Raw genomic sequence first — 10,235 nt, 5'->3', positions numbered from 1 at the left:
TGCAAGAGCGCACTCTGCAAAGTTGCTGTCATACAGGGTGTGGAACACAAACGCAAGTGTGTAGTAAACCAGATGGGGCCGACAGTGCCCCAGCAACAACAAAACCCATGGCTGGAAGTGGAATCACGTGGCCCCACAATGAATCAGGTTCCCTCCTCTCTGGTTTCAGGATGCATCACCCAAGAACTGCCACTGCCAAGTCACTTCAGCTCGGCAGCTCCTGCATTGAGCGTCTGCCCCCTCGTGGTCAGTGCATGCCAGAGCGACCAGATGGACACTTAGCATATTAGCTATATATATATACTAGAGGTCTGGTGCACGAAATTCGTGCATGGGGGCGGGGGCGGTATTCCTCAGCCCAGCCTGCACCCTCTCCAATCTGGGACCCCTTTAGGGATGTCCGACCGCCTGTTTAGGCCCACTGGGATCGGGCCTAAACAGGCGGTTGGACATCCCTCTCACAATCCAGGACTGCTGGCTCCCAACCGCTTGCCTGCCTCTGCCTGATTGCCCCTAACCACTTCTGCCTGCCAGCCTGATCACCCCCCAACCACTCCCCTGCCAGCCTGATCAACACCTAATTGCTCCCCGGCCGGCCCAATTGCCCCTAACTGCCCTCCCCTGCTGCCTGGTCACCCCTAACTGCCCTCCCCTGCAGGCCTGCCCCCCCAACTGCCCTCCCCTGCAGGCCAGGTCCCCCCCAACTGCCCTCCCCTGCAGGCCTGCCCCCCCACAACTGCCCACCTCTGAAGGCCTGGTCCCCCCCAACTGCCCTCCCCTGTGACCTGGTCCCTCCCAACTGCCCTTCCCCATAGGCCTGGGTCCCCCCCAACTGCCCTCCCTTGCTGGTCTGGTCTCCCTCAACTGCCCTCCTCTGCTGGCCTGGTCACCCCTAACTGCCCACAACTGCCCTCCCCTGCAGGCCATCTTGTGGTGGCCATCTTGTGTCCACATGGGGGCAGCCATTTTTGACCACATGGGGGTGGCCATCTTGTGTCTTGGAGTAATGGTCAATTTGCATATTACTCTTTTATTAGATAGGATATATACCAATACATGGCAATGCATACAATAGGAAAGTGCTAATAATAATGATAATGAGCACTTTTCACTGGTACACCTGATATTTCATATCTGATGTGATCTGATTTTTTGGGAGGTCCTCCTTACAACTAATGCCTTCCCAGTTAATAGTATTGGCTACAGAGTGAATTTGATTTGAAGGTTAAATATCCCAACCGTTACGTTTTTTATATAGTTGTCCAGTCATATTTTCTCCTAAGGGACCCTTTAAATTCCATAATCTACTCAGACAGTGAATTGAAGAGATCCACAAGTTAAGGAATTGATTAAAGTGGTCAATAAAAATATTCACCTATTAGAGAACACATTGAAGAGTATCCATAGGGAGGAATGATTGCAACTGATTTATGGTCAACAGGTGAATAGTAAAGATAGTGGCTGAAAATAGAAGGTAAAATGTGCTGGAAGAAATTTCACATCAGATATGAAATATCAGATATACCGGTGAAAAGTTATTATTATTAGCACTTTCCTATGTACTACAATATACTTACATACATACATATATATAATAATAAAAGCATAATATGCTAATTAGACCAGATGTCCTTTCAGATGAAGCCAGGGCTGCAAGGGAAGCCCGGGTCCTGGGTGCCAGAGAGAAGCCAGTGCCGGCAGCTGGGGGAAGGAAGGCCTACTCTTGCACAAATTTCATGCATTGGGCCTCTAGTCTCTCTCTCTCTCTCTCTCTCTCTCTCTCTCTCTCTCTCTCTCTCTCTCTCTCTCTATATATATATATATATATATATATATATATAAAATTATGTGGACATTTTTATAAGATAGTAAATTAAGTTATGCCAATTTAAGGCCATACAAGGACACAAAGAAATAAAAATGTTAAGATTTTCATATAATGTTCAGGGATGTGAGAGTCTGAATTTTCTCATAAATTAAATAACATCCCCATAAATTAAATAACATCCCATTAGCTTTTTTTAGATTGTCCTGGGTATAGTGATTATTTTTTAAAATTGTGGAGTATTACCCAAAACAATTATTGCCTGTGGATTATCAAATCAATCTGAATGAGTCTAATTGAAAGACATTTCAAACATTTGAAATGGCTTAGAAGTAATATTCTAGAGCTAACCGTAAGGTTCTTCTTTCTTACAGAAGAGCTCTTTCATTGAAATATACCTTTAGGATGACTCTCTGTGGAAAGATAGAAGCACACATGCCTCGATGCCCAATCACCCTGATGCCAAAATGAAAAGCAATTCCATTTAAAAGCAAATGCTATTTATCTTCTGTGTGACACTTGAATTTTATTGAGATAGATTTATTCTGTACACCAAATTCAACTTAATTCCCATAAACAAAGCAGAGTGGGAGAATGTAATCCTTATTTTTTCTTATTGCAGAAAAGGGCTACTTCCTGAAAATTGGTAGTTTTCCATTTGTTTCTATTTGATTTTTTTACTTGAGGGTAGCACAGTTTTCAGACACACAGACCTACAAGTTTTAATTTCTGTTGGGGCAAAGGGATCTAGGGAGGCAGACATCAGTAATATTAGGCTGTAGCTCTCGCAATGAAGATGGTTCTTAGAACAACAAGGACAACAGGCAAGCCCTTTCCAGCAGGATGAAGAGAGTGATATAATAATTTCCAGTACAAACAGCTTTCCACCTGTTTTTCTATCATTTCTAGACCTAAGAGCCTAAAGTGCTTCTTCAAGAAAAAAGTCTAACTAAAGTTGCCTTATCCCTCTTTTCCATTTATTTCTTCAGTCTTTATTATTGAAAGTATTACAAATTTCCCTTTCCCCCTATTGACAACCTCCTCCTTGCTCCCACCCCCTCTCCAGGCTTCCACAACACTACTGTCTGTGTCCATGGGTTATGCATATATGCATATAAGTTCTTTGGTTAATCTCTTCCCACCTTCTCTCACCCTCCACATCCTTTCCTGTGAGATTTCATTAGTCATTATGTAGTATGTTTTGCCTCTTGTGATCATTTTTGACTTAAAGATTATTTCATCTATTTTCATATGGTCAGTTTTGCTCTCTTTCGTTACCATTTGCATGGAATATCTTTTTCTATCTTTTCACTTTCAGCCTATGTATGTTCTGAGATATAAATTGCATCTCTTGTAGATAACCAAGGATCTTGGTTTTTTAAATCATTTTTCAATCAATCTATGTCTTTTTATTTGGGAGTTTAATATATTTATATTTTAAGTACTCTGATAGGCAAGGACTTACTATTGCCATTTTGTTGTTTTTGTATGTCTTATAGATATTTTGTTTCTCTTTTTCTCTCTCTCACTTCTTTTTTTTTTAAAATATATTTTATTGATATTTTACAGAGAGGAAGGGAGAGGGATAGAGAGTTAGAAACATTGATGAGAGAGAAACATCGATCAGCTGCCTCCTGCACACCTCCTACTGGGGATGTGCCCACAACCAAGGTATGTGCCCTTGACCAGAATCGAACCTGGGACCTTTCAGTCCACAGGCCGACGCTCTATCCACTGAGCCAAACCGGTTTCGGCACACTTCTTTCTTTTGTATTTTTTGATGTTTTCTTCTCTCTCTCTCTCTCTCTCTCTCTCTCTCTCTCTCTCTCTCCCTCCCTCCCTCCCTCCCTCCTTCTTTCCCTCCCTCTCCCTCTCCCTCTCTCTCTTTTTAGTGAACATGCTTTGATTCCTTTCTCATTTCCCTCAGTGTCTCTTCAAGACATTTTATTTGTAGATACTGTGGAGATACGTAAAACATTATAATGCTATTACAATCTATTTTAAACTAATAACTTAATTTCAATCACATCCAAAACTCTACGCCTTTACATCTCTGCTTCTCTGACTTTATATTATGGATGTTACAAATTACATCTTTTTTATTGTGTAACATAGATTTATAGTTATTTTTTATGTTTTTGCCTTGTAAATATATATCATAGTTAAGAGTGATTCATGCACCAATATTACAATAATAGATGATTTTATATTTGTCTAATATTTGTCTTTAGCAGAGAGCTTTATATTTTCATATGGTTTACTCTTATTATCTAACATCCTTTTGTTTCAACTGGAAGAACTCTCTTTAGCATTTCTGGTAGGGTATGTCTGGTGATGATGATCTCCCTAAGCTTTTATCTCAAAAAGTCTTAATTTCTCTTCATTTTTAAAAAAATATATTTTATTGATTTTTTTTTTTACAGAGAGGAAGGGAGAGGAATAGAGAGTTAGAAACATCGATGAGAATGAGAGAGAAACATCGATCAGCTGCCTCCTGCACACCCCCTACTGGGCATGTGCCCGCAACCAAGGTACATGCCCTTGACCGGAATCGAACCTGGGACCCTTCAGTCTGCAGGCCGATGCTCTATCCACTGAGCCAAACCAGTTAGGGCAATTTCTCTTCATTTTTGAAGTATGGTTTTGCTTAATATAGTATTCTTGGTTGGGAGTTTCTTTCTTTTAGTATTCTAAATATATCATCCCTCTCCCTCTGGCCTGCCAGACTTATCTGTTTATAATCTTATATATGTGTGAGTCACTTTTCTCCTCCTGCTTTCAACATTCTCCCTTTGTGTGTGACATTTGGAAGTTTGATTATAATGTGACTTGTGCATTTCTTTGGGTTTATCCTAGTTGGAGTATGTTGAACTTGTTGAATTTGTCCATTTTCTTCCTCAGATTTAAGAAGTTTTGGGCCATTATTTCTACATATTTCTCTCTGCCTTTTTGTCCTTCTTCTCATTCTATGACTCCCACAAAGTATATATTGGTTTTCTTGATGGTATCTTGTTAAGTCCCTTAGGCTCTCTTACTTTACTTTATTCTTTTTTTTTTCTTTTTGCCCCTTGTACTCTATAATACAAATGACCTGCCTTAAAGTTTGCTGAATCTTTCTTCTTAGAGATTGAGTCTTTTGTTGAAATCCTTTAGTGAACTTTAAAATACAGTTATTGTATTCCTCAGCTTCAGAATTTCTGTTTGGTTCTTTTTAATAGCTTGTTATCTTTTTGTTGATATTCTTATTTTGTTCATGCACTGTTTCATAATTTGGTTTAACTTTCTATGTTCTTTTGGCTCATTTCTATGTTTTTTGAGCATCTTTAAGATGATTATTTTTCATTCTTTGTCAGGTAATTCATAAATCTCTGTTCCTTCAGAGTTGGTTTCTGGAGATTTATTTTGATCCTTTGATTGGGCCATGTTTCTTTATGTACTTTGTGATCTTTGTTGAGATTTGGGCGTTTGAAAAAATAGCTGCTAATTCCAGTCTTTATGAACTGGCTTACTGCTGGTGAAGAACTTCATCCGAGATTCCAGAGCCTTGTGAACTTTTTCAGGCATGTGTTCTCTCTGGGCTTGTGTTTATAATTTCCCAGTTCAAGATGTTTCCTTATTTCTTCTGAAGAACATTGTGATATCAACTTGACTGGGCCATGGAGTGCATTGATATATGATCAAATATGACTCTAAATATTTTTAAGAGAGTGTTTTTGAGTGAAATTAACATTTAAGTCAGTAAACTGAGTAAAGGAATTGACTTCTCTAATGTGGGTGGGCCTCATACATTAAGTTGAAAGCATGAATAGAACAAGAAATCTGACCTTCCCTCTAATAAAAGAGAATTTCTCTGGCCTGACTGCCTTCAAAGTGGGACATGGCTTTTCTTTTTCTCCACTTGGATTAATATTGAAACATTAGCTCTTCTTGGGTCTCCAGACTGCTGACCTTCAGACTGGAATAACACCCTCAGCTATCCTGGGTCTCCAGTTTGCCAACTGACCTTTTATATCTTGAGACAATTTCTTTATATAAATATATATGTATATATTTACTTCTATTTCTCTGGAGAACCCTAATACAAGCCTGTAATCTCTTGCTCCCCCTTGTGTCTTTCTATGGTATTGTAACCTTTCTGGTGATGTAACAAGTGATAATGCTCATTTTTGTTCTCAGCAGTCCCAAAGTATATTACCATTCCCTTCAGTCCTCTAAGTCAGGCTATTCAGAAACCAGTCCCTTGAGAATTCCTCCAAAAGCCAGAATATTGGGCTCATTTTTCACTCTTCTCATTCCCTCCTCAGGGAGAAGCTGGGAGCTTTATCTCAGTCACATCACATTGTGCATGTATGGGGCTCTGGAGAACAAGTGCAGTGAACTTTTCTAAACACTTCGATGCAGCTCTTCTTGGCTTTGTGCTCACTTGGTGTGCTACAACCTCTTATCTGGTATCAGAAGGTCTCAAAAATACAATTTGGCCTGTATGTGATCGTTAAATTGGTGTTTCCATGAGGGAAAAGGCCTGGGTATTTCTATTTTGCCATCTTTCTGATATTACTCCCCAACTCATAGAGACTTTTGACAGTATAGCATCTACAATGCCTCACATACAATAAAAAATTATACACAAAGATCCTGAAAATGTGACACATAATCAGAAGAGAAGATAGGTAGTAGAACTAGACATGCTACACTTGTTGGAATTAGCTCCAAAGTCCTTAAAACAGCAATTGTAAGCATGTTTAAGGGTGTAAAGCAAAAGGCAGACAAATGAAGAATCTCAACTGAAAAATGCAAACTATAAGAAGCAAATAAAAATTATAGAACTGAAAAATAAAATAACAAATGAAAAATTCACTAGATGGATTAACAAGAGCATAAAAAAATCTCTAAACTTGAAGACAGGGCAATAGAAACTATCCAACTTTTTTTTAAAGAAGGCAGCTATTGTAATATGTGGGAAAATGTAATATACAGGTATTGGAGTTCCAGAAAGAGTATAAAGAAATTGAGGCAGAAAAATATGTAAAGAAATAATGATTAAATGTATTTAAAAATATTGACTAACAGATCCAAGAAGTTCAGTGAGTCCTCAAAAATATACACACAAAGCCCTAGCCAGCAGCCTGTGGTTCGGTTCCGGTCAGGGGCCAGAGTACCAGGGTTCGGTTCCGGTCAGGGGCACATGCCCAGGGTTGCAGGCTCAGTCCCCAGTTGGAGGTGTGCAAGAGGCAGCTGATCAGTTATACTCTCTCATTATTGATGTTTTTTTTCTCTCTCTCCCTTTCTCTCTGAAATCAATATCCTATCTACTAAAGAGGGAATATGCAAATTGACCATCATGCCATAACAAGATGGCGGCCCCTACAGCAGAGGCGGGGATCCCGTAACACAAGATGGCTGCGTCCACAGTGGAGGTGGGGTTCCTGTAACACAAGGTGGCTGCGCACACACACACCTCAATGAAGCTGTTAAAGATAAATAAACAAAAATATTTATTTTAAATAATCTTTATTTTGCCTTTCTCTCTGAAGGGTATTTTCACTGGCTAGAGATTTCTAGATTTACAGTTACTTTCACTCAATTTCTTGGAAACTTTATTTTATAGTCTTCTACTTTTAACTGTTTCTATCAATATAGATAGGCTAAAATAGTTATAGTTGGTCTTTCAAAAGGTAATCTTTCTCTTTCCTTGGGCCTTTGCAATGTTTACTTTTTTTTTTTTTTTACATGGTATGTCTTTCATTTGAATATAGTTGGATACATTTATCTTGCTTGGGGTTAGCAGTGTGCTTTGAAACTAACTTGATGTTCTTTATCTGTTAGAAATTTCTCATTATATCTTCAAATATTGCCCTTGCCTCATTGCTTGATCTTCTGCTTCTAGGATTACAATTACATTTATGTTACACACTTTCTGTTAATCTCTTATGTCTCTGTTTTTTTCCTCATGTTCCACACTTTGGTCTACCTGAAATATCTTAATTCTATATATTTTTTTACTGATCTATATTTTTCACCCATTATTTTTTCCAAGTCCATTGTATATCCATATAAATTTTACAGTTGTTTTTAGGTTTTTAAAATAACATTTATTTTTTTTAAAGTTAACGTGCATATATTAGAAAACTGAAAAATGCAAGAACAAAGTCATCCAAAACCATAAGCAGTTTACAGTCTGATGTATCCCTCTAAGTCCCCTGTGTATCTGTACTACTAAGCTTCCATTTTATGTAGTTAAGATTTTTATCCTCCCAAATCCTGCTAAACTTTTGTTTGGAATTGTGATTGGGAATCTATTAGTTTGATCTGAGTTTTTCAATCCATGACTATGGTAAATTCTCACTTTTTTAGGTCTTCTTTAATTTCAGCAGTGTTTTATAATTTTCAACAAAGATGTACTAGCCAAATTTTATTAGGCTTATTTCTAGAGTTTTAACTTGTTAATGCTGATTTCAAAAAAAATTGTCATAATTTTACTTTTCAGTTGTTTGATGATATATATTAAGAAAACAATTGATTTTTTATATATACCCTTATAACCTGTGACCTTGCTAAATTCATACATCAGTTCTCTTAGTTGTTTTGTAAATTCCCTGGGATTATCTCTGTAAACATTCACATTCAGCTGCAAATGAGAACAATTTTACTTCTTCCTTTCCACACTTTATACTTTTTTCTTGCCTTATTACAAATCACTAGTATTTTACAGTCAATATTGAAAACAAGCACTGAAGTGGGCATGTTTGTCTTTTTTAATCTATAACTGAAGAAATTCATAGATATGTGGAAATTAAGTAGCACATTCTTAAATAACCAATGAGTCAGAGAAGAAATCACAAAAGAAATTAGAAAATACTTTGAGATAAATGAAATGAAAGCACAACAAAAATTATAGGATGCAGCTAAAGCAGTTCTTAGAGAGAAATTTATAATTGTAAACACTTATATTAAACAAGAAGAAATATCTTAAATCAATCTAATGTTTCATCTTTTTAAAGAACTAGAACAAGCAGATATAATTAAACCCAAAGCAAGCAAAAGGAAAAAATTATAAAGATTATAAATAAAATAGAGAATAGAAAAACAATAAAAATAAATGAAATAAAAAGTTAGTTTTTGAAAAGATCAATAAATTAACAAGTCTTTTAGTTAGAGTGACTAAGAAATAAAGAGATAAGACCCAAATTATTAAAATCAGAAATGACAGAGGAGGCATTACTACTGACTTTATAGGAATAAATCTAATGATTTGAGAAATTAAGCTTGCGTAAGTTCACTTCTGCCTTGGGCCAGTCAAGCTTAGGTAGACCTGCACTGACCTTTGAGGCAGACATTAATAATTGAGGTATTACAGATCAGTGTAATTTGTAAGCAGTGCTCATCCAAGATCTTTTAAAATTTTACGTAAGTTGATGTTATATAAAAATATGGAGATTTCACATTTAAAAATTTCTGCCTTTTCTAGAAAAATTGAAAGATTTGGCTTGCCTACATTTCAACATGACCACCACTATGTATAGCTGAGAAGTACTTTGACCTTTAAAGGACACTTGTATTTCCAGTTGTTCACAGCCCTTGTTGCCTTATGCCTGGTCATTTCTCTCATTTACCTTTCAGCCCTTCAAAGCATTATATTTTCTTTTTTGTTGTTGTTGTTGTTGTTTTTTTTAAATATATTTTATTGATATTTTACAGAGAGGAAGGGAGAGGGATAGAGAGCTAGAAACATCGATGAGAGAGAAACATCGATCAGCTGCCTCCTGCACACCCCCCACTGGGGTTGTGCCCGCAACCAAGGTACATGCCCTTGACCGGAATCGAACCCGGGACCCTTCAGTCCACAGGCCGACGCTCTATCCACTGAGCCAAACCGGTTTCGGCCAAAGCATTATATTTTCAATCCATGTTTACAGACCTAGATCCATGATTCATGCAGCCAAATATTCAGTGTATGACAAAAACTCATTTTCTTAATATCAACCTCAAATGTTAGTTTTAGAGAATATTAGATCCAACCCTTTTTATTTTTCTTAGAGATGCATAAGCAAGGTAAGATGCAAGAATATAAAATGCTTTACTTAGGATCACATAGCTAGCTAGTAGTGTCAGAGCTAGAACCAGAAACTGGGCATGTCTGCAAATTCTTTTCTACTATATTCTGCCAACTTTATGTCTTCCAAGTCTTTTTGATAACTATTTAAATATTACCTATACCAGTTCTTTGAGCTATGAGTTCCATATTTGTTAACCTCTGTGTAAAAATGCCTTTTTGTAAATTGTCTTAATTTGCCTTTTCTCAAGTATGGTTAGACTTCTTATTTTATCGACTTTGGCTGACAAGGAGTCTGGTCATAAGAGGTAGTAGGCACAGAGAAGACTTATACTAGAAATGGGAGAAATTAGAAAC

This window comes from Plecotus auritus, assembly GCF_963455305.1.
Source record: "Plecotus auritus genome assembly, chromosome: 9".
Taxonomy (NCBI): domain Eukaryota; kingdom Metazoa; phylum Chordata; class Mammalia; order Chiroptera; family Vespertilionidae; genus Plecotus; species Plecotus auritus.
This window is presented reverse-complemented; position numbering follows the sequence as displayed.